This window comes from Saccopteryx bilineata, chromosome X (assembly GCF_036850765.1).
Source record: "Saccopteryx bilineata isolate mSacBil1 chromosome X, mSacBil1_pri_phased_curated, whole genome shotgun sequence".
NCBI lineage: Eukaryota > Metazoa > Chordata > Mammalia > Chiroptera > Emballonuridae > Saccopteryx > Saccopteryx bilineata.
This window is the reverse complement of record NC_089502.1, coordinates 11,787,514-11,812,351: the sequence shown is the minus strand read 5'-3', so window position 1 is coordinate 11,812,351 and position 24,838 is coordinate 11,787,514. Positions and strand designations below refer to the sequence as shown.

At 36.1% G+C, this 24,838-nt stretch overlaps 1 protein-coding gene across 3 annotated transcripts in view; it reads right to left on the bottom strand.

Moving 5' to 3' along the window:
- Positions 1–24,838, bottom strand: part of HS6ST2 (heparan sulfate 6-O-sulfotransferase 2) — a 421,534-nt gene that overhangs the window by 105,775 nt on the left and 290,921 nt on the right. The gene's annotated exons all lie outside the window — the stretch shown is intronic.

The window sequence follows — 24,838 nt, the reverse complement described above, 5'->3', positions numbered from 1 at the left end:
TTCTTCCTATCAAAGAGAGAATAGTTTTGGAGGCAAGTAGTGGGACAAAAAAACAATTTTCATTTGTGAAATGTGAAAATAAAACTGTCAACTTGTTTAGTTAAAAAATAAAAGAATGAGCTTTAAAGAAATGATGTATACATTTAACTGTATATCCCCAGTCTATAAGCACAATCTTCTCTCACTTCACTTATTTCAATGGAATCTTGAGTTTTGGCCTTTATTTCTAATCCAGACATTCTCCTCTGTATAACCATGTTCTATATATCAGCTAGACCAAAACTCTGCATAACAAAACATGGTTCATCTATTCCATAGGGATTTTTCCCAGCTTTACTGATAAAGTTCCTTAAGAATATTGAATTATAAGTGCTCTGAACAAAAATAACACTAAGAATTAAACAGCAAAAACTACCAGTTAGCTTAGGTAATTACAAATCAAGGTACTAGACAAGGTGAAGTTGACCTGGGTTTTTGCCCTGAGTCTGTCACTAATTAGTTGTGTATATTTAGATAAGTATATAATTCTCTTGGTGGGTATCTTTCTCCCACCTACATAGCATTACTGCCTTTTAAACTAGAGCCATTTAGGAACTCCCCAAGTTGTCTTTCTACCTCTTTCCATAAGTTTCTCTCTTAGTGTAAGTCAAGATCATGAGACTGTAAATCAAACAGGTAAGTTTAGAAATTTCTAATCCTTTTTGAGTTTTCTTATCCTTTAGATTTCCTTACCACAGAAACATGCCCAGGTTGTCTTTGGATTTGTAAAAGTTTGCATTCTTAAAATATAGTCTTGGAGCTTATTGTGTTTAGAATATGGTAAAGTATCTGAATAATAAGTGGAATAGTTGGAAACATAAAAGGAGGGCGCCAAGGGTATTTCAATGTTAGTAAATTTCTATCTGTTACACTTTATTCAAATCTATACTTCCTGCTCCCTTCCTGCTTCTCGATCTTCTTTTACAAAACTCAGAGTAATAGATGTGAGAAGGAGTGGGGAAGGTAGGGAAGGCAAGCTTTCTAACTCTTACTTCATTTGTAAGTAGGCTGCGGCTAGACACTGAAGAAGGCTGTCGCTTTGAAGCTAATTTAGAATATCTTCCTTTTTTGAGTGTTATTTGGTTCTTTTTGAAGATTTCTTGTGGGCAAGCAGAAAAGACAGTGACCTTTCAGGTGTTCACATGTAAGAAGCTGACAGTTGCATCTTTGGTACTAAATTGTTGCCTTAGCTGGTGGAGGTTAAAACAAGAAGCAATGTTTTGACTTTTTGTGACATTTACAAGAATTGTACAGTTGGCTTTTGCCAGAAAACATATGCTTAATTTCAGCAGTTCTGATACACTGGAAAATCTTCCCACATATCTCCTTTATAAAATTAAACAGAAGAACTAGAAAAAGAACAGCAAATAAAGCCCAGAGGTAGTAGAAGGAAGGAAATAATAAAGATCAGAACGGAAATAGATGACATAGAGGCTAAAGAAACAATACAGAGGATCAATGAAACCAGAAGCTGGTTCTTTGAAAAGGTAAACAAGACTGATGAACCTTTAACTAGACTCACCAAGAAAAAAAGAGAGAGGACTCAAATAAATAAAATTAGAAATGAGAGTGGAGAAATAACAACTGACACAATAGAAATACAAAATATTGTAAGAAAATACTATGAAGAACTGTATGCCAAAAAACTAGACAACCTAGATAAAATGGACAAATTCTTTGAAACATACAATCTTCCAAAAATCAATCTGGAAGAATCAGAAAACCTAAACAGACTGATTACACCAAATGAGATCTAAACAGTTATCAAAAATCTCCCAACAAAGAGAAGTCCTGGGCCTGATGGCTTCACAAGTGAATTTTACCAAATATTCAAAGAAGAACTAACTCTTATCCTTCTCAAACTATTTCAAAAAATTCAAGAGGCAGGAAGACTTCCAAGCTCTTTTTCTGAGGTGAGCATAATTCTGATTCCAAAACCAGGCAAAGACAACACAAAGAAAGAAAATTACAGTCCAATTTCCCAGATGAATATAGATGCTAAAATCCTCAACAAAATATTAGCAAACTGGATCCAGCAATACATGAAAAAATCATACACCATGATCAAGTGGGATTTATTCTGGGGAGGTAAGGCTGGTATAATATTTGCAAATCAATCAATGTGATTCATCACATAAACAAAAGGAAGGAGAAAAACCACATGATAATTTCTTTTTTTTAATTCTATAATTTATATATTTTTTATTATAACTTCTGTTTCTTTGCTGAGATTTTTTCTACGTATTCATGTGTTTCAAAAGAATTTGTAATGCTTATTAAATAATTTTTGGATTTCAAAATAAATAAATAAATAAATAAAATTAAACAGAATGTTGGAACGAAACTTTGGCTCATGTCTCTGAAATCAACTAATTGCACCATTATAACACGACAAAGAATCTTAGGGATCTTCCACTTTGAACACTGGTTTTAAAAATGGGGAAACAGGCTGAGAGAGAGGAAGTGCCAGGTTTCAGGTCATACTGCTCAACTGAAACAGTGAAGTCTTAGATTAAGTCTTCTGACAACAGATCCATGGCTCTTCACTCTACAGAAGTACACAAAGATAAATGTCACCATAATTGCTAACCTTTTATGCTTAGAACTTTCTTTTAAAAGGTAGTTTGCCTAACCTGTCCTGTGGTGGTACAGTGGATAAAGCATCGACCTGAAACACTGAGGTTACCGGTTTGAAATACTGTGCTTGCCTGGTTAAAGCACATATTGGAGTTCATATTTCCTGCTCCTCTACTCCCCTTCTTTCTTTCTCTCTCTTTCTTTTACTTCTCTAAAATGAATAAATAAATTTTTAAGAGGTAGTTTGCCTTGAGTAGCAAAAATATTTTGAATAACCAAGTAAAATATCCCTAAAGAATTAGTAGGCATATTTATATTCTATGACAGAGTAGAGGATGAACTTGACTAATTCTAATGGTGACAAAGACAAGAAAATGTAGAGCTAAACTGAAGTCTAATAAATAGGGCATGCTGTTTTATAGCAGGTCGTCTTAATTATAGCATGACCAGAAGCAGCAAAATTAGAATTGATACCAGATCCAGTAAAGTACGAAAGAGAGGAAACCAAAAAGCCCAGACAAACCATTAGTGAGGTCTGTACAAGATTAAAAAAAAAAAAAAAAACAAATCAAAAAGCAAAATTTACTGACATCAATCCCACCCTCTGAGATTAGATTATTTACTTGTATACTTGTTTTTGTTCCATTTCCCTACAACATGCACACATAGACGTACCTCAAGAAACACAAGAACAAGGGCCTTGTCTGTCTAAATGTCCCCTATGTTTAGAACAGGGTCTGGATCATAGTAAGCAGTTAGTGGATATATATTAAATGAATAAATTTGAGAAACGTAAAACAAGTTAGACTATGGTTGATGTAAACAATGACACTAGACATCCAAGATCATAAATTCAAGGATGTTTTTATTATTCTTATTTCTAATCAGAATAAGAGAAATATATCAATGTCTTTAACTCATTTAGAATAAAAGAAATAAAATCACCAATCACTATGTGCACTGTTACTATGAGGGCTTTAGTATCTTGAGGGTGCTGGTATAATGGCTGAGAGGTGGTGTCCTTTACATACCCTTAGCAGAAACTCTAGGGCATCAAGGTAGGATTTCAGGAATACAAATGTAATGAAAGATCTTTGCAACCTGAGAGATACTATAAAAGGCATTTTGAGATTGACAACTAGGACCAAGAACATTTGAATTTAAGACTTATTAACAAATATACAAATGGTCAAGGAACAAAGTGAGAACTTCAACAGAGATAGCAAGCATTACCTGACCAGGCAGTGCCACAGTGGATAGAGTGTCAGATGGGGACACAGAGGATACAAGTGCAAACTTCAAGGTCACTGGTTTGAGTGCAGGCTCACCAGCTTGAATGCAGGCTCGCTAGCTTGAGCGTGAGATCATAGACATGACCACATGGTCAATGGGTTGAGCCCAAATGTCACTAGTTTGAAAGCTAAGGTTGCTGGCTTGAGCCCAATGTTGCTAGATTGAGCAAGGGATCACTCTCTTCTGGAGCCCTCCAGTCAAGGCACGTATGAGAAAGCAATCAATGAATAACTAAGATGCTACAATGAAGAATTGATGTTTCTCATCTCTCTTCCTTTCTACCTGTCTCTCCCTCTCTGAAAAAAAAAAGAATGAGGAAATGAGGAGAGTATAAGAGACTTTTGGGACAACATGAAAGGTAACAACATCCATATCACAAGGGTAAAAGAAGGAGAAGAGAGAGCAAAGGAATGAGAACCTGTTTGAAGAAATAATGACTGAAAATTTCCTTAACCTGGTGAAAGAAGCAGACACACAAGTCCAGAAAGTACAGAAGATCTAAAAAAATGGACCTAAAGAAGCCCACACCAAGACACATCATAAATAAAATGACAAAGATTAAAGACAAAGAGAAACTCTTAAAAGCAGCAAGAGTAGTGGCTGTTAGTTACCTACAAAAGAGCTCCCATGAGATTGTCAGCTGATTTCTCAGCAAACATTTCAGGCTAGAAAGGATCAGCATGAAATATTCAAAGTAATGAAAAGCAAAGACAAACAAGATGATTTTAGCTAGCAAAGCTATCATTTAAAATTGAAATGGAAATATAGAGCTTCCAAGACAAGGAAAGTCTAAGGGAGTTTGTTACCACCAAAACAGCATTACAAGAAATGTAAAAGAAACTTCTTTAAGAAAAAGAAGGGAAAAAATAGAGGAGCACAGTTTAAAAATGGCAATAAATATCTATCTATCAATAATCACTTTAAATGTTAATGGCTCAAATAATGCAATGAAAACACATAAGGTAGCTGAATAAGAAAGCAAGACACACACACACACGTTGTCAGAGCAGTTCACCCCAAAGCAGTAGAATATACATTCTTTTCAAGTGTACATGAAACATTGTCTAGGATAAACCATGTGTTAGGATACAAAACAAGTCTCAATAAATTTAATAAGACTGAAATAATATCAAGGATCTTCTCTGATTAAAATGGTATAAAACTAAAAATCAGTCACACACACAAAAAAAAAAACACACACAAAGACATGAACACTAAACATGTTACAAAACAATGAATGACTTAACAATGAGATCAAAGAACAAATCAAAAGATAACCTGAAACAAATGAAAATTAAAACACAACAACACAAAATCTATGAGATACAGAAAAAAAAGTCCTAAGAGGGAAATTTATAACATTGCAGGCCAACCTTAAGAAACAAGAAAAATCTCCAATGAACATTCTAACCTTATACTTAAAGAAACTTTTAAAAGTACAGCAAACAAAGCCCAAAATGAAAGAAATAGTAAAGATACGAGCAGAAATAAATGAAATAAAGACTAAAAAAAATACAAAAGATCAATAAAATCAAGAGCTCATTCTTTCAAAAGATAAACAGGGTTGACAAACCTTTACCAGACTCATTAAGATAAAAAGAGAGAAGACCAGATAAAATCAGAAATGGAAGAAAAGTAACAATAGACTCCAAATAAATACAAAGGGATGTAAAAAATATATATTATATTGCAACAAATTGGACATTATGGATGAAATGGATAAATTCTTATAAACATATAATCTTCCACAACTAAAGCAGGAAGAGGCAGAGAATCTGAATAGATAGCTAAACCAGTGAAACTAAAGTACTAATCAGAAAACTCCCAAAAAATAAAAGTCCTGAACCAAATGGCTTCATAGGGGAATTTTATCAAATACTTAAGGAAGAATAAACACCTTTTCTTCTCAAAATATTCCAAAAAAGTCAAGAGGAAGGAAAACTCCTAAGCTCATTTCACAAAGCCATCACTATCCTAATTCCAAAACCAGATAATAACATTACAAAGAAAGAAAATTATAGTCTAATATCCCTGATAAACATAAATGCTAAAATCCTCAACAAAATGTTAGTAAACTTGATCCAGCAATACATTAAGGTCATACAACATAATCAAGTGGGATTTATTCTGGGGATGTAAAGCTGATACAGCATCTGTAAATCAATAAATGTTATACACCACATAAACAAAATTTTTAAAAAATCACATTATTATATCAATATATGCAGAAAAAGCATTTGATAAAGTTCAGCACCCATTTATGTTAAAACATCTCAGTTACCTGGGAACTGGGACACACACACACACACACACACACACACACACACACACTGTGTCCGTAAAGTCATGGTGCACTTTTGACCGGTCACAGGAAAGCAACAAAAGACGATAGAGCCTGACCTGTGGTGGCGCAGTGGATAAAGCATCGACCTGGAAATGCTGAGGTCGCTGGTTCGAAACCCTGGGCTTGCCTGGTCAAGGCACATATGGGAGTTGATGCTTCCAGCTCCTCCCCCCTCTCTCCTTTCTCTCTCTCTCTCTCTCCTCTCTAAAATGAATAAATTAAAAAAAAAATAAAATAAAATTAAAAAAAAAAGGGATTATTAAAAGACGATAGAAATGTGAAATCTGCACCAAATGAAAAGAAAACTCCCAGTTTCATACCTATTCAGTGCAGTTTGATGTGGGCTCACACACAGATTTTTTTTAGAGCTCCTTAGGTAGCTATCACATATAGCCTCTACAGACTTTTCACTGACTGATAGCCTACCAGAAAGGGGTTTCTCCACCAAACTGCCGGTTTCCTTCAACTGCTTATCCCACCGAGTAATGTTATTCCTATGTGGTGGCACTTCTTTATAAACGCGCCCATATTCACGTTGCACTTTGGTCACGAATTCGAATTTAGCAAGCCACAGAACACGCTGAACTTTCCTCTGTACCATCCACATCTTGACTGGCATGGTCGTGGGCTGCTCCTCTGTATACATGGTGTTATGTCATCATCTGCGCATGCACACATGCTGCCACATCATCCTACAGAAACTGGGAGGGTTTTCCTTTTATTTGGTGCAGATTTCACGTTTTTGTTTTCTGTTGCTTTCCTGTGACCAGTCAAAAGTGCACCATGACTTTACAAACACACTGTGTGTGTGTATGTCTGTGTGTGTGTAATTAAGACTATAAATGACAAACCCACAGCCAACATCATACTCAATGGGCAAAACTATGTGTTTCCTTTAAGACAATAAACAGGACAGGGATGTCCACTATCACCACTCTTATTCAAAATAGTGCTGGAAGTCCTAGCCAAAGCAATCAGACAAGAAGAAATAAAAGGCCTCCAAGTTGGGAAAGAAGAAGTAATTCTGTCATTATTTTCAGATGACATGATACTGAATCTAGAGAGTCTAAAGATTACACACACACACACACACAAAACTAGTAGAACTGATAAGTTAATTCAGTAAAGTTGCAGGATACAAAATAAATATCCAAAAATCAGGTACATTTTAATACATCAATAATGATCTATCAGAAAGGGGAAACCAAAAAAAAAATACCATTCACAATTGTCTCAAAAAGAATAAAATACCTAGGAATAAATTTAACCTAGGATATAAAATACCAGCCTGACCAGGTGGTGGCGCAGTGGATAGAGTGTCGGACTGGGATGCAGAAGGATATAAAATACCTGTACTTGGAAAAATATAAGACATTGAAGAAAAAAATTAAAGAAAATACAAAAAAGTCAAAGCATATACTGTGCTCATGAATAGGAAGAATTAACATCATTAAAATGTTTATATTAACTAAAGCAATCCATAGGTTCAATGTTATTCCTGCAAAGATACCAACAGTGTATTTCACAAAACTATAACAAATATTCCAAAAATGTATATGGAACCACAAAATAGCCCAAATACCCACAGCAATCTTGGAAAAGAAGAACAAAGTTGGAGGAATCACACTATCTGTTATCAAACTATATTACAAGGCCATAGTAACCAAAACAGTATGGTACTAGTATAAAAACAGACATATACATCAATGAAACAGAATAGAAAACCCAAAAATTACCCATGCCTTATGGTCAATTATATTTGACAAAGGAGGCTAGAAAACTTACAATGGAGTAAAGTTAGCCTATTTAATCAAAGATGTTGAGAGAATTGGACAGATATTTGCAAAAAAGAAAAAAAAGTGAAACTAGACTACTGTCTTACACTATACACAAGAATAAACTCAAAAATGATTAATTAAATATTAGACACAAAACTATAAAAATCTTAGAAGAAAATAGATGCAGTAAAACCTCAAATATTTTTCCTGATATATCTCCTGAGGCAAGGAAAAAGAGAGAAAGATAAACAAATGTGACTACATCAAACTAAAAAAATTTTTACACCAAAGGAAAACTAACAAAATGGAAAGACAACCCATTAAATGAGAGAACACATTTGCTGATACATTTGATAAGGAGTTAATATACAAAATGTATAAAGAGCTTATAAAACTCAACACCAAAAGAAAAAAAATCCAATTAAAAATGTGCAAGAGAACTGAATAGACACTTTTCAAAAGAGGGTATAAGGATGGTCAACAGACATATAAAAAGATGTTCAACATCAGTAATCATCAAAGAAATGCAAATTTAAGCCACAGTGAGATAATCACATCTTATACTTGTCAGATTCCTGTCATCAACAAATCAACAAACAAGTGTTGATGTCAGTGTGGAGAAAAGGGAACCTGCATGTACACTTTGTGGGAATGAAGATTGGTCCAGCCACTCTGGAAAACAATTTGGAGTTATCTCAAAAAATGAAAAATGGAACTTCCTTTCAACCTAGTGATCCAATTTATGGAAATATAACCTAAGAAGTCTGAAAAAAAGAATGCCAAAGAATATATGCACTTCTATGTCCATTATAACAAAGATTTTGAAGCAGTCCCAGTGCTCATCAGCAGATGAGTGGATAAAAAAAGTTGTGGTACATTCACACAATGTAATACAACTCAGCCCTAAAAAGAAGGAAATCTTTCTTTTGTGACAGCAAGGATGGACCTGAAGATCATTATACTAAGTGAAATAAGCCAGGTAGAAAAATACAAATATCATATGATTTCACTTATATTTGGAATGTAATGAACAAAGTGAATTAACAAGCAAAATAAAGATTGGCTTGTAAATAGACAGCAGGCTGACAACTATAAGGGAGATGGAGGAGCCGAGACATGTGGAGGGATAGACCAAAAATGATCAAAAATAAAACTCATGGACAACAGTGAGGTGATTGCTTGGAGGGGAGGAGGTGGAGGAGGGTAATGAGGGCATAAATGGTGATGTACACAGACTTGACTGCGGTGGGGGGTAAACACACAATATGATGTACAGACATGTGTTAGAGAATGGAACACTTGAAACCTGTTTAATTATGTTAACTAATGTCACCCTAATAAGTTCAATTAAAAATAATTTTAAAAATTAAATTTTACAAAGACTTGAAAGTAAAGAGCCATGCTAACATTCTAAAGAAGCTGAGGTACACCCATGAAGGCAAAAATCTCACCTGATTTATGAGGCCATTACAATTTATAGGGTAAGATGACCTCAGAATACTCCATAGGGCAGGAATCTATCTGGGAGGGATTTACTTAATTTTGTGAAGATGAGATATTGGATCACCCTTCTTCAAGAAGAAAATTTCCCTGTACTAAAGTTATAATCTAGGTCTACAGTTTCTGTAAATATAGCTCATTTACTAAGAATTCTCCTAATAATACTGTACACATTAACTGAGATTTGTTTATCCTTTTACTCTAATTATGTTGTAAGGTTAAACATAATCATTCTAGCTCAGGCCTAAAACATTGAGAGCCAGTTAGAAATGTAAAATCTGAACATAATTCAATATTTACGAAATTTAAAAGAAGTAATCCAATTTCTAATTCAAATTTATGGACACTATTTTCCTACTTTAGCACAGTCTTAGTTCCTTTAAGTTCCTCTGTGGTCATTAAGATTGTCCATGAGGTTGCAGTCATTGAACAATTTGTCACTTGCTGCAAATATTTGTAGAACAAGTAAAATTATCAATGCAATTTTTTTTTATTTATTTTTAATTATTTATTTTTTTAGAGGAGAGAGAGAGAGAGAGAGAGAGAGAGAGAGAGAGCAGGAAGCATCAACTCCTGTATGTGCCATGACCAGGAAAGCCAAGGGTTTTGAACATGCGACCGTAGCAGTCCAGGTCAACGTTTTATCCACTGCGCCACCACAGGTCAGGCTCAATGTACTTTTATATAACTAAAAAAAATATATATATAAAGCATTTATGAAAAAAAACAATATGTGCTCTATATTCACAGATCCAGAGAACATGATATCTAGTAGGTATTCAGTAAATACTTGTAGAATGAATGAAAGAAAAAAAATCTACCCTCTTATTAAATTGTTTTCACACATGCAAAATCTCAGGCATAGCTCACCCCGCATGGGTGTGCGTGGCTATGCATGCATGTGCCCTCAAAATTCCCACATGTTCATTTTTCTAGTTAAATATATCCTTCTTCTTGACACATGTGTTTGTATAACAAATGACTGGAACAAGATTAACTATACAGGAGATGACGTCAGAGTAATGGCAGGATAGGAAGCGATACCGATAAATCTCCCCCAAACCTCAACAAGATCTTCAACCAGAAACAGAAAAACCTATCCTTGGAGCCTCCAGATGTTTTGCAATACACCCAAAGGTATGATCCAGCAAAAAATTGGCTAAATATATAACCCCGAAGGAAATAGGGAGTAAGAAAAGCTCCACCTTCCTCACTAACCTAAACAGGGCGGTATTCACTGGAAACTGAGAATATAGAAACTAAGGTGGGCAAAGGGGGTGAATAGATCCAGGCTGCGGCACAAACGGTCGAACCAGGCTGTGGCACGGAGATCCGAGCCGAAGAAAAACTGTTCCTGTGACAACCCGGGCAATACAGCTAACACTCACGCCAAACCCAGACAAAGAAAGACAAGCGGGGCAGCCATTTTACCTGATCCCCTGGTCGGTGCATAGTGGGCGAGAGATTCCTTCCAAAGCCCCGGGAGGGTGCGCCCATGTTATCCCACAGAGAGGCAGAGTCAGAGGCCTTTGTGTGGGCCGAAAGCCTCCGGGCCGCCCCAGCACCCTGGGAGAGCTGCACACGGGGAGGGAGCGAGAGCTAATTCCAACACTGGAAATTTCAGTGCGGGTGGGAGGTTATACTCAGAGGGCAAGACTCCGGCCTCACATCCTGGTCTGCACACACGGAGAGTGGGCAGGAGACTCCTCCCAGCACCTCGGGAGTGGGAGCCCGTGTTGTGCCATGGAGGGGGAGAGTCGGGGGCCTTTCGTGGGCCGAGGGCAGAGTCTCAGGCCTCCCCAATGCCTTGGAAAAGCCGCACATGGGGACAGAGTGAGAGCCAATTCCAACACTGGAACTTTTCAGTGCGGGCGGGGGGTTTCACTCAGAGGGCGAGACTTCCGGTCTAACATCCTGGTCGGCACACACAGATAGTGATCGAGAGGTTCCTCCAAGCGCCCCAGGAGTGGGTGCCCGCCCTTGTTACCGGACAGAGTGGCAGAGCCAGAGGTCTTTGAGTGGGCAGAAGCCCCGGCTGATTATGCTAGCGGCTCTGACTGACTGAGCCTTACCCAGAGACTTGTGCTGAGTGGGAATAGAGTGGGGAGTTGCCAGATCTTTGAGCCTCTTACTATCCAGGCAGAGGCAGCAGCAACCCCATAGCTGGATTCTCAGGCTACTAATTGAGGAAGGAAAGACTAGGAGAGAGGCTCCAGGAACACGGACTCTCTCACTGTTGGAGCCTATAAATGCTAATGAGCCTCGACTGCCAACGAGACTGAAGCACAATACATGACATCGCCATAGAGACTTATCAACTGCAAACCTCTCCCTGAGTGTGCCAAAGGGGCAGAACCCAGGATACAGAGGCACCGACCAGGAAGAGGGAGAGAAAAGAAAAAGCAAGAAGATAACCTCTCAAAATCAGAATAATCTACAGACTTTATAACCTATCCCATTTTATTATATTTGTTCGTTTGTTTCTCTTATCTTAATCCTTGATTTTTTTTTTCTTTTCCTCCTCCAATTTGGTCGTTTAACTCTCTACCGGTCTTACTCTCTCCTCTCCTTGAACTACACTAACCATAAGTGTTACATCTCCCATTATCTTTTCTTTCCTCTTCTTTTCTCTCTATGAGGGTTGCACTCCAAAACCCTTAACTCTCTCTCTCTCCTCTTTTTTCTTTTTTCTTCTTTTAGTGGTTCCCTCTTTTTTTTCTCTTTCTCTCATTCTTTTCTCCCTCTATATTAGTTTCTTTCTTTCTCCTTTACGACTCCTCTCATTCAAACCTCAATAACAAACAAATTATTTTATCTGGGATGCAAACTTATGTTTGAGGCATTTTGGAGGGTTGTTACTTCAACCTTTTCACTCACTAGCAGTGCTCCCTTCCCTAGCTCTCCATTTGATCAAGCTCTTGTTCCACTAAATACAATAGTAATTTTTTAATTTGTCCACCCATTTTCCTGTTTCCCTCTTACTCCTCACATCATAACTCTTAGTCAACCAACACCTAAACACAAATCATTTTATTCTTGATCCAAATTTTTTCATTATTTGCTTTTTGTGGGTCCATAACCCCCTTTTTTACTTTTTATTTTTTTTTATTATTTTTTTTCTTGCCCCTTTATCACTTTTCCCCAATTCAGGCCCTCCATTACAGGCATTATTTGTTCTATTAAATACAATATAATTCACAGTTCACCACAAGAATTTCTCAATAAAGAGGGGAAAGAAGAGGAGAGAAAAAAAGGAGGGGGGAATAATTTCCTTTTTTAAATTTTTATTTTATTTTATTTTTCTTTATTCCATTATTAATTTTTTTAAAAAAAAACACAACTTTTTTTGATTTTTTTAAACTTTTTATTTTTTATTAAATCTCATTAATACTATCAACGAAACCACCCTCAGATGCCACTAAGAAAGAGAAAATTGAATATCATGGATACAAAAGAAAGAGAGGTAACACAGATAGATGAGAAAAAAATCTATGGAGAAAAAATTTAATATATTGGAAACCTTGGAGTTAAATGACAGAGAATTCAAGATAGAAATCCTAAAAATACTGAGAGATATACAAGAAAACACAGAAAGGCAATATAGGGAGCTCAGAAAACAACACAATGAACAGAAAGAATATATGTCCAAGGAAATTGAAACTATAAAAACAAATCAAACAGAGATGAAAACCTCAATTCACAAGCTGAAAAACGAGGTAACAAGCTGGGCTAAGAGAACAGGCCAGATAGAAGAGAGAATTAGGGAAATAGAAGACAAGCAACTTGAGGCACAACAGAGAGAAGAAGAAAGAGACTCAAAAATTAAAAAAAAATGAGATAGCCCTACAAGCATTATCTGACTCCATCAGAAAAAATAACATAAGAATAATAGGTATATCAGAGGGAGAAGAGAGAGAAAATGGAATGGAGAACATACTCAAACAAATAATAGATGAGAACTTCCCAAGCCTGTGGAAAGAACTAAAGCCTCAAATTCATGAAGCAAACAGAACTCCGAGTTTTCTTAACCCCAACAAACCTACTCCAAGGCACATCACAAACCAACAGCAAAGAAAAAAGTCTCAAGGCAGCCAGGGAAAAGAAGAATACAACATATAAAGGAAGGCCCATTAGATTATCATCAGATTTCTCAGCAGAAACTCTACAAGCTAGAAGAGAGTGGACCCAATATTTAAAGTCCTGAAAGAGAGGAACTTTGAGCCATGAATACTATACCCATCAAAGCTATCCTTCAAATATGAAGGAGAAATAAAAACATTCACAGATACAGAAAAGATGAGGGAATTCATCATCAGAAAACCCCCACTCCAGGAATTACTAAAGGAGGTTCTCCAATCAGATACAAAGAAAAAAAAATAAAGCCAGAAGTAAAAGCTCCAAGAAGAACACAATAAAACCAAATTTAAACTGTGACAACAACAAAAAGAAACGGGGGAGAGGATGGAGATTAACAGTAGCAAAGGACGATGGAGTGCAAAAGTACTCACAAAATAGTGCACTACAATGAACAGGGTAGGAACCCTTTTTATTACCTAAAGGTAACCACCATTGAAAAAACCACCACAGAAGCACATGAGATAAAAAAGATAGCAACAGTGGAAAGATGTACGGAATACAACCAAATAATAACAAAAGATAGAAAAACGAAAGAGGAGGATCAAACAAGACACAAAACTAACAGAAAGCAATCTATAAAATGACAATAGTTATGTCACAAGTGTCAATAATTACACTAAATGTAAACGAATTAAACTCACCAATAAAAAGGCACAGAGTAGCAGAATGGATTAAAAAAGAAAATTCAACTGTATGCTGCCTCAGGAAACTCATCTAAGTAACAAGGATAAAAACAAATTCAAAGTGAAAGGCTGGAAAACAATACACCAAGCAAATAACATCCAAAAAAAAGCAAGCGTAGCAATACTGATGTCTGATAATGCAGACCACAAGACAGCAAAAGTACTCAGAGACAAAAATGGCAATTTCATAATGGCTAAGGGGACACTGAATCAAGAAGACATAACAATTCTTAATATATATGCACCAAACCAAGGAGCACCAAAATATATAAGACAGCTACTTATTGACCTTAAAACAAAAACTGACAAAAATACAATCATACTTGGAGACCTCAATACACCGCTGACGGCTCTAGATCGGTCATCCAAACAGAGAATCAACAAAGATATAGTGGCCTTAAACAAAACACTAGAGCACCTGGATATGATAGACATCTACAGGACATTTCATCCCAAAGTGACTGAGTATACATTTTTCTCCAGTGTACATGGATCATTCTCAAGAACTGACCATATGTTGGGCCACAAAAACAACATCAGCAAATTCAGAAAAATCGAAGTTGTACCAAGCATATTTTCTGATCATAAAGCCTTGAAACTAGAATTCAACTGCAAAAAGGAGGAAAAAAATCCCACAAAAATGTGGAAACTAAACAACATACTTTTAAAAAATGAATGGGTCAAAGAAGAAATAAGTGCAGAGATCAAAAGATATATACAGACTAATGAAAATGACAATACGACATATCACAGTCTATGGGATGCAGCAAAAGCAGTGATAAGAGGGAAGTTCATATCACTTCAGACCTATATGAACAAACAAGAGAGAGCCCAAGTGAATCACATAACTTCCCACCTTAAGGAACTAGAAAAAGAAGAACAAAGACAACCCAAAACCAGCCGAAGAAAGGAGATAATAAAAATCAGAGCAGAAATAAATGAAATAGAGAGCAGTAAAACTATAGAAAAAATTAATAGAACAAAGAGCTGGTTCTTTGAAAAGACCAATAAAATTGACAAACCCTTGGCAAGACTTACCAAGGAAAAAAGAGAAAGAACTCATATAAACAAAATCCAAAATGAAAGAGGAGAAATCACAATGAACACCATAGATATACAAAGAATTATTGTAGAATACTATGAAAAACTTTATGCCACTAAATTCAACAACCTAGAACAAATGGATAAATTCCTAGAACAATACAACCTTCCTAGACTGAGGCAAGAAGAAGCAGAAAGCCTAAATAGACGTATTAGTAGAGAAGAAATAAAAAAAACCATTAAAAACCTCCCCAAAAATAAAAGTCCAGGCCCTGACGGCTATACCAGCGAATTTTATCAAACATTCAAAGAAGACTTGGTTCCTATTCTACTCAAAGTCTTCCAAAAAATTGAAGAAGAAGCAATACTTCCAAACACATTTTATGAGGCCAACATAACCCTCATACCAAAACCAGGCAAGGATGGCACAAAAAAAGAAAACTACAGACCAATATCTTTAATGAATACAGATGCTGAAATACTAAACAAAATACTAGCAAATCGAATACAACAACATATTAAAAAAATAATACATCATGATCAAGTGGGATTCATCCCAGAATCTCAAGGATGGTGCAACATATGTAAAACGGTTAACATTATACACCATATCAACAAAAAAAAAAGAACAAAAACCACATGATCTTATCAATAGACGCAGAAAAGGCTTTTGATAAAATACAACACAATTTTATGTTTAAGACTCTCAACAAAATGGGTATAGAAAGAAAATATCTCGCCTGACCAGGCGGTGGCGCAGTGGATAGAGCGTCGGACTGGGATGCGGAAGTACCCAGGTTCGAGACTCCGAGGTCCCGCGCGGGCTCATCTGGCTTGAGCAAAGAGCTCGCCAGCTTGAACCCAAGGTCGCTGGCTCCAGCAAGGGGTTACTCGGTCTGCTGAAGGCCCACGGTCAAGGCACATGTGAGAAAGCAATCAATGAACAACTAAGAAGTCGCAACGCACAACGAGAAACTGATGATTGATGCTTCTCATCTTTCTCTGTTCCTGTCTGTCTGTCCCTGTCTATCTCTGCCTCTGTAAAAAAAAAAAAAAAAAAAAAAAAAAAAAAAAAAAAAAAAAAAAGAAAATATCTCAACGTGATAAAGGCCATATATGATAAACCATCAGCTAACATCATACTAAATGGCACTAAACTGAAGGCTTTCTCCCTTAAATCAGGAACAAGACAGGGTTGTCCACTCTCTCCACTGTTATTTAATGTGGTTCTAGAGGTTCTAGCCAGAGCAATCAGACAAGACAAAGAAATAAAAGGTATCCATATCGAAAAAGAAGAAGTAAAGGTATCACTTTTTGCAGATGATATGATCCTATACATCGAAAACCCCAAAGAATCCACAAAAAGACTACTAGAAACAATAAGCCAATACAGTAAGGTTGCAGGATACAAAATTAACATACAGAAGTCAATAGCCTTTCTTTATGCCAACAATGAAACAACTGAGAATGAACTCAAAAGAATAATCCCCTTCACAATTGCAACAAAAAAAATAAAATACTTAGGAATAAACCTAACAAAGAATGTAAAGGACTTATATAATGAAAACTATAAACCATTGTTAAGAAAAATCAAGAAAGATATAATGAGATGGAAGAATATTTCTTGTTCTTGGTTAGGAAGAATAAATATAATCAAGATGGCTATATTACCCAAAGCAATATACAAATTTAATGTCATTCCCATCAAAATTCCAATGATATTTTTTAAAGAAATAGAGCAAAAAATCATCAGATTTATATGGAACTATAAAAAACCCCGAACAGCCAAAGCAATCCTAAAGAAATAGAATGAAGCTGGGGGCATTACAATACCTGACTTCAAACTCTATTATAGGGCCAAGACAATCAAAACAGCATGGTATTGGCAGAAAAATAGACACTCAGACCAATGGAACAGAATAGAAAGTCCAGAAATAAAACCACATATAAATAGTCAAATAATTTTTGATAAAGGGGCTAAAAACATACAATGGAGAAAAGAAAGCCTCTTTAATAAATGGTGCTGGGAAAACTGGAAAGCCACATGCAAAAGAATGAAACTGGACTACAGTTTGTCCCCCTGTACTAAAATTACCTCAACATGGATCAAAGATCTAAACATAAGACCTGAAACAATAAAGTACATAGAAGAAGACATAGGTAGTAAACTCATGGACCTGGGTTTTAAAGAGCATTTTATGAATTTGACTCCAATGGCAAGAGAAGTGAAGGCAAAAATTAACGAATGGGACTACATCAGACTAAGAAGTTTTTGCTCAGAAAGAGAAACTGATAACAAAATAAACAGACAGCCAACTAAATGGGAAATGATATTTTCAAACAACAGCTCAGATAAGGGCCTAATATCCAAAATATACAAAGAACTCATAAAACTCAACAACAAACAAACAAATAATCCAATAAAAAAAAATGGGAAGAGGACATGAACAGACACTTCTCCCAGGAAGAAATACAAATGGCCAAAAGATATATGAAAAGATGCTCATCTTCTTTAGTTATTAGAGAAATGCAAATCAAAACTGCAATGAGATACCACCTCACACCTGTTAGATTAGCTATTATTAACAAGACAGGTAATAGCAAATGTTGGAGAGGCTGTGGAGAAAAAGGAACCCTCATACACTGTTGGTGGGAATGTAAAGTAGTACAACCATTATGGAAGAAATTTTGGTGGTTCCTCAAAAAACTGAAAATAGAACTACCTTATGACCCAGCAATCCCTCTACTGGATATATACCTCAAAAACTCAGAAACATTGATATGTAAAGACACATGCAGCCCCATGTTCATTGCAGCATTGTTCTCAGTGGCCAGGACATGGAAACAACCAAAAAGCCCGTCAATAGACGACTGGATAAAGATGATGTGGCACATATAGACTATGGACTACTATTCAGCCATAAGAAATGATGACATCGGATTATTTACTGCAAAATGGTGGGATCTTGATAACATTATTCTAAGTGAGATAAGTAAATCAGAAAAAACCAGGAACTGCATTATTCCATACGTAGGTGGGACATAAAAGTGAAACTAAGAGACATTGGTAAGAGTGTGGTCGTTACGGGGCGAGGGGGGAGAGGGAGAGGTAAAGGGGGAGGGAGAGGGGCACAAAGAGAACTAGATAGAAGGTGACAGAGGACAATCTGACTTTGGGTGATGGGTATGCAACATAATTGAAAGACAAGATAACCTGGACTTGTTGATCTTTGAATATATGTAACCTGATTTATTGATGTCGCCCCATTAAAAAAATAAAATTATAATAAAAAAAGATTAACTATACAAATTGTCCTAAGAAAGTCCATTTTAATTAACATTTCCCTGAAACGGACCAACAAATTTAATTCAGTATTCACTGGGGAATCTTTTTCCTCTTCCCCAGAAAAAAAGCACACCTTTTAAGTTTAAGTGCAAATTTATATTTCCAGTTAATAATAACAGAAACTCACAGTTTACTTGTCATGTGTCCCCTTAAAAGCTCATTTTAACCAACTCTCCTAAGTTAAACTACTTTCATTTCTGCTCAGACTAACAATTCCCAGCACTTCCTCCTTGTTTTCAACTCTTAGTACTTCTTGAAGCTACATTCCCACATCTGCATTCCTGATATAGGATGACAAAAACCAGACTACAATGCAATCTCCTCAGATATCTTGTCCTGGAGAAGCTCAGTAGGCAATTGGAAACTGGAGTCAGCCTGGAGCTGAATGAGTTAAGGATTGGAGAGGTCAATTTGGGAATCACTAGTGTAGAGGTGAAAGGTGAAGCTATGTGAGGAGATAAAATTACCCAGAATGTGAACATAGCAAGAGAAGAGAAGCAGATCAATGACAGAACCTTGGAAATTGCTCTATGTAAACAACGAAAGGAGAGGGTGTGTGTGCATACGTGTGTGTGTGTGTGTGTGTGTGTGCAAAAAGAGATCCCAACAAAGGAAAATTAAGTGTTGTGAAGAAGATAGGTGAACCAAGATAAATATGAATGATTTCAAGCAAGAGAAAATGTGCAGAAGTGCCAGAACTTCCAAAAGTTTCAAGAAGACTGAGGACAGAGGAAAAACCACTGGACTTTAAAACACAATAGTCATAGATAAACTTTGGGAAAGCAGTTTTCCTTATGTCATCCTTATGGACTCATATATGTGTATGCGTATATGGATGTGTGCTGGTGTATATGCATGTACTCCAAACCACCATAAGATAAAACATTAATATTGAGTGAGACAGGTACTGGGTGTGCCAGCCAATGACAGAGTAATATCTATTGCTATTTATTGACTGTGCTAAGAACCATGCTAAGCAATTAATATGCTTGGTTTCAATTTAATCCTTGCAGCAACTCTGTAAGACATCTACATTTTGCATGTGAAGAAAGCCCACAAAGGTTAAATAAATTACTCAAAGTTACACTGCTACAAAATTGCAGCAGGAGGACAGTTTTTCTTAAAAAGTTCATACTCTCAGTTTTAAAAGTAGCACTTCCACTATGCTGATATTAGTTATGTAGATAGGTAAAAGAACAACTATTGCCTGTGTCTCCTACTGTTGAGTGCTTTGCATAGGGCATCTTCTTTCTCCTATGTACCATCAATGTTATGGCTATGTTTAGGGAAATTTTCTGAAGTCATATTTAAAGAAATCTGATTCAGTTTTTCTCAAAAACAAGTTGAAGTTATTTGATTCCAAAACATCCAGTTATAATTCAAATATATTTACTACAATAGTTTCCAATTGTTTCAAAAGTTAAAAGAAATGAGACATCATTAATTTTGTGGTTATTACTGGTATTCAAATTACTGACAATCAAACTCATCTGAAAAGTGAAATAATTTGACAAGATGACCTTAAAGACCTCTAGCCTTGACTTTCTATGTCTATCATATGAAGGTCTAATACCAATTATTTTAAAAATATAGAATATTGAGAGACCTGAAGATGGCAGCAGAGTAGGCAGATGCACAGACTCCCAGCTCACACCACCAAACTGGATTACAAATTAATTTAGGAACAATCAGTGTGAAAAACCAACTCTGGACCACAAGAACAGTTCTCAAAAACCAAGGAGCAAAGAAATAGGGACACCGAGCCTGGTAGGGAACGCCAAGGAGCACCGGGTCTCTCCTGCTTATAGGAACAAAGTGGGGGTGAGGCTGAGAACCCAGAATGGCTATCACTTCAAGGAAAAAAGCAGAAAATACCACTCACAGCCACTTGCCTGGAGACCTGGGAATGAGGTGTGCTGAAGGGCTTGTCTTCGAAAAGGAAAGGGGGGAAAGAGAGTCAGATGGTGAGGGTCAGAGGAATGCATGGGATGACCTGAGAAGCAGACTCATCCAGTGTTGGAGGTAGCCATAGCTGGGAGAGGGGTTGATCCTTCCACATTTTTATACACCATTTATATACACTGTCAGAAAGAGAAATTAAGGAAACAATCCCCTTTTCTATTGCAAGCAAAAAAATAAAGTACCTAGGAGTCAATTTAACCAAGGAGATTAAAGACTTGTACTCGGAAAATTATAAAACATTGATAAAAGAAATCAAGGAAGATACAAACAAATGGAAGCATAAATAGTGCTCATGGTTACGAAGAATAAACATCATTAAAATGTCTATATTAACCAAAGCAATTTATAAATTCAATGAAATACCAATTAAAATACCAATGACATACTTTAAAGATAGAGAACACATATTCCAAAAATTTATATGGAACAAAAAAGAACACAAATAGCCTCAACAATCTTGAAAAGGAAGAATATAGTGGGAGGTATCATACTTCCTGATATCAAGTTATACTACAAGGCCATTGTACTCAAAACAGCTTGGTACTTGCAAAAGAGCAGGCATATAGATCAATGGAACAGAACAGAGAATTCAGAAATAAACCCACACCTTTATGGACAACTGGTATTTGACAAAGGAGGTAAGATCATACAATGGAGTAGAGACAGCCTCTTCAATTAATGTTGTTGGGAAAATTGGAAATCTACCTGCAAAAAAAAAAAAATGAAACTAGACCACCAACTTACAGCATTCACAAAAATAAACTCAAAATGGATAAAAAGACTTAAATGTAAGCCGTGAAACCATAAGCATCTTAGTGAAAACATAGGCAGTATGCTCTCCGACATCTCTCACAGGAATATAACTGCTGATTTATCTCCACGGGCAAGCGAAATAAAAGACAGGATAAACAATTGGGACTATATCAAATTAAAAAGCTTTTGCACAGCCAACGACAATAAGAACAGAATAAAAAGACAATCTACACAATAGGAGAACATATTCAACAATACATCTGATAAGGGGTTAATAACCAAATTTTATAGAGAACTTGTAAATCTCAACACCAGGAAGACAAACAATCCAATCAAAAAATGGGCAAAATAAATGAATAGACACTTCTCCAAAGAGGACATACAGATGGCCAATAGACAGATGAAAAAATGCTCAACATCACTAATCATTAGAGAAATGCAAATTAAACCACAATGAGATATCACCTCACACCAGTCAGAATGACTCTCATCAACAAAACAACACAGAATAAGTGCTGGGGAGGATGTGGAGAAAAGGGAACCCTCCTGCACTGCTGGTGGGAATGCAGACTGGTGCAGCCACTGTGGAAAACAGTATGGAGATTCCTCAAGAAATTAAAAATTGAATTGCCTTTTGACCTAGCTATACCACTGTTAGGAATATACCCTAAGAACACCATAGCACTGTTCCAAAAGGAGAAATGCACCCCCATGTTTATGGCAGCATTGTTCACAATAGTGAAGATCTGGAAACAGCCCAAGTGTCCGTCAGTGGACAAGTGGATTAAAAAGCTTTGATACATATATACTATGGAATACTACTCAGCCAGAAGAAATGATGACATCGGATCATTTACAACAACATGGATGGAACTTGATAACATTATATTGACTGAAATAAGTAAATCAGAAAAAATTAAGGACTATATGATTACATAGATAGATGGGACATAAAAATGAGACTCAGAGACATGGACAAGAGTGTGATGTTTTCCAGGGGAGCGGGGAGAGGGGAGAGGCACAAAGAAAACCAGATAGAATGTGATGGAAGACAATTTGACTTTGGGTGAGGTTTATGCAACATAATCAAATGTCAAAATAATCTGGAAATGTTTTCTCTGAACATATGTACCCTGATTTATCATTGTCACTGCATTAAAATTAATAAAAAATAAAAGATATAGAATATGAAGTAAAATGTAAATGCAGCAGCAGAACTGGTTGATAATATGTCAGCATCTTTTAATTCCTGAAATTTATAGAGGTCTACTAGTAAAATTTAATTTAAAAAAATAGTCTTTGTTCAAGACACTGATTGCTAACTTAAACAGAAAATTGGAAACTCTATCACAAAATGATAAACAGAAAATCCAGACAAATAATTTGGTTATAACCAACTGCAGACCTTATGATACAGCTGGTTATAGGGAAAAAAAGAGAGAGTAAGAGAGAGTGACAAAGGCTCTGGCAATTAATGTTTTTGCTATCTATAGAAAAAGACAGGTTCTGTTTTCAAACAATTAGTATTACTGTTAATTGTGCATATGTGTAGCAATAACAAATCATTTGAGCTGTCTTCCAATGATTGTTCCCTTTCCCCTTTGAATTACAAAATCCATTCAGAGAAGTAAATACTAGGCAACATTTATGCAATTTTTTAATTAAGAGGCATATATATCCATACTCTTTATCTTTATAAAAATGCATGCAGAATGGGGATTATCGAATGAACTGTTGCTTTACTAAAATGTGCTAGCCTTGCAAAGAGTTTTCATATATCATTCAGTCCACCAGAACTAAAAATGGCCCCATCAACATTTACCAAAGCTATTTCCTTTCCATCTCACTATCGGTACCCCTTTCTTCCTTTCTCTCAAACTAAGTCCAGGTATAAATTGTTCTGATAATCATTTCTGCTGGAATCAATCAGCACCATAATAAAAATGGAGTAGGTCAAGATTTGCTCTGTTATATAGCAAAACTGTTGTAGAGAGATGTTTTGATCATGTAGTAAATTTTAAAGCAAAAACAAAACTAAATTCTTAATATGTCTTCCATGAAAGCAGTTTTTGGAATAACAGTCCTTAAGTTGTCGACCAGTATCTTATCAGTCATCCACTGTTTTATTTTACAAATAAGAAAATCAACACTTACAACTGAGATATTTAAGCGAAATCCCGCCAGTAGTTAGTAGCAGAATCTAGTACTCTTGCTAGCATGATACATTCAGTTTATGATTTTTAAATACACTTTCTTACTAATATTGTGTTACTAGGTGTCTAGGTGTCCATACCAATTTACCTCAATGAATTATAATCTGACTATAGAATTAAAAACTGAATTTAATATTCTCAGTTGTGAAATAAACCAACTGAGGCCCTTGTGAGAATATAGAAGCTCAGCTACTGAAAGCTAAACTGGATATCTAAGTAATGGCCCATCTATTGTATTCTAATGAGGATCTGCCTTAGTGGAGGAATCCCAAGGCTCCAGCCTTTGCTCTTGCTAACCTATTGGACCAAGGAGCACAGGATGGAATGTAGGTGGATAAGAAGAGAAAGAAGGAATACTGGTAAATATTTCTGGACCCGATGAGCTTACAATAAACCAAATACAGTACTGGTGAGCATTGTGATCTTAGAAAACAATGTGCCAAGCAACTACAGCACATACTTATAAAATGGCTTATGATTTTCAAAGTCTCTTCAGCCATGGTAGGATTGAATAGCTTGTGGCACATAGTTGTTGCAAAGGCACTAACCTGGAGCAATCTCAATAACCTCCACTCTCACAGTTAAGAACTTTCTTCTGTTTCATTAGATTTGCTCTAATGCAGAGTTCATATCATGAAGGTCCCTGGCTTACAGGATCACTCCACCTTGCAAGTCTGAATACAGAGTGGGGCAAAAGTAGGTTTACAGTTGTTCATATGGAAAATACTACAATAATAATAATAATAATAATATAGGAATAAACTGTGTTTTGTGTACTCACAACTGTAAACTTACTTTTACCTCCCCGTGTATTTACATACTTGAAAAACTGTGATATTTTTCAAACAATTGATTTCCCTTCAATAAAATGCTGACCTAGTTGGGTCTCTAAACCACCGTCCAGGTTAACAACAGGCAGGTGTGCCTGAAGCACTATGAAGAAGATGTTATTGGTGGTGGGGCCTTCTGTACAATACACTTCACTGTGTCATCTTATTTCAGCAGATGGATCAAATGGAGCTATTGATCTACTCACCAACCATCTGGGGTGCTGAGCTTGAACAGCCATCTTATTTCTGAACTAGGTTTGCTATACATGTCTGAGACTACATACATGCCTGGATAGTTTCAGCTCTTTTAAGTAAAATAATAATAATAATAATAATAATAAT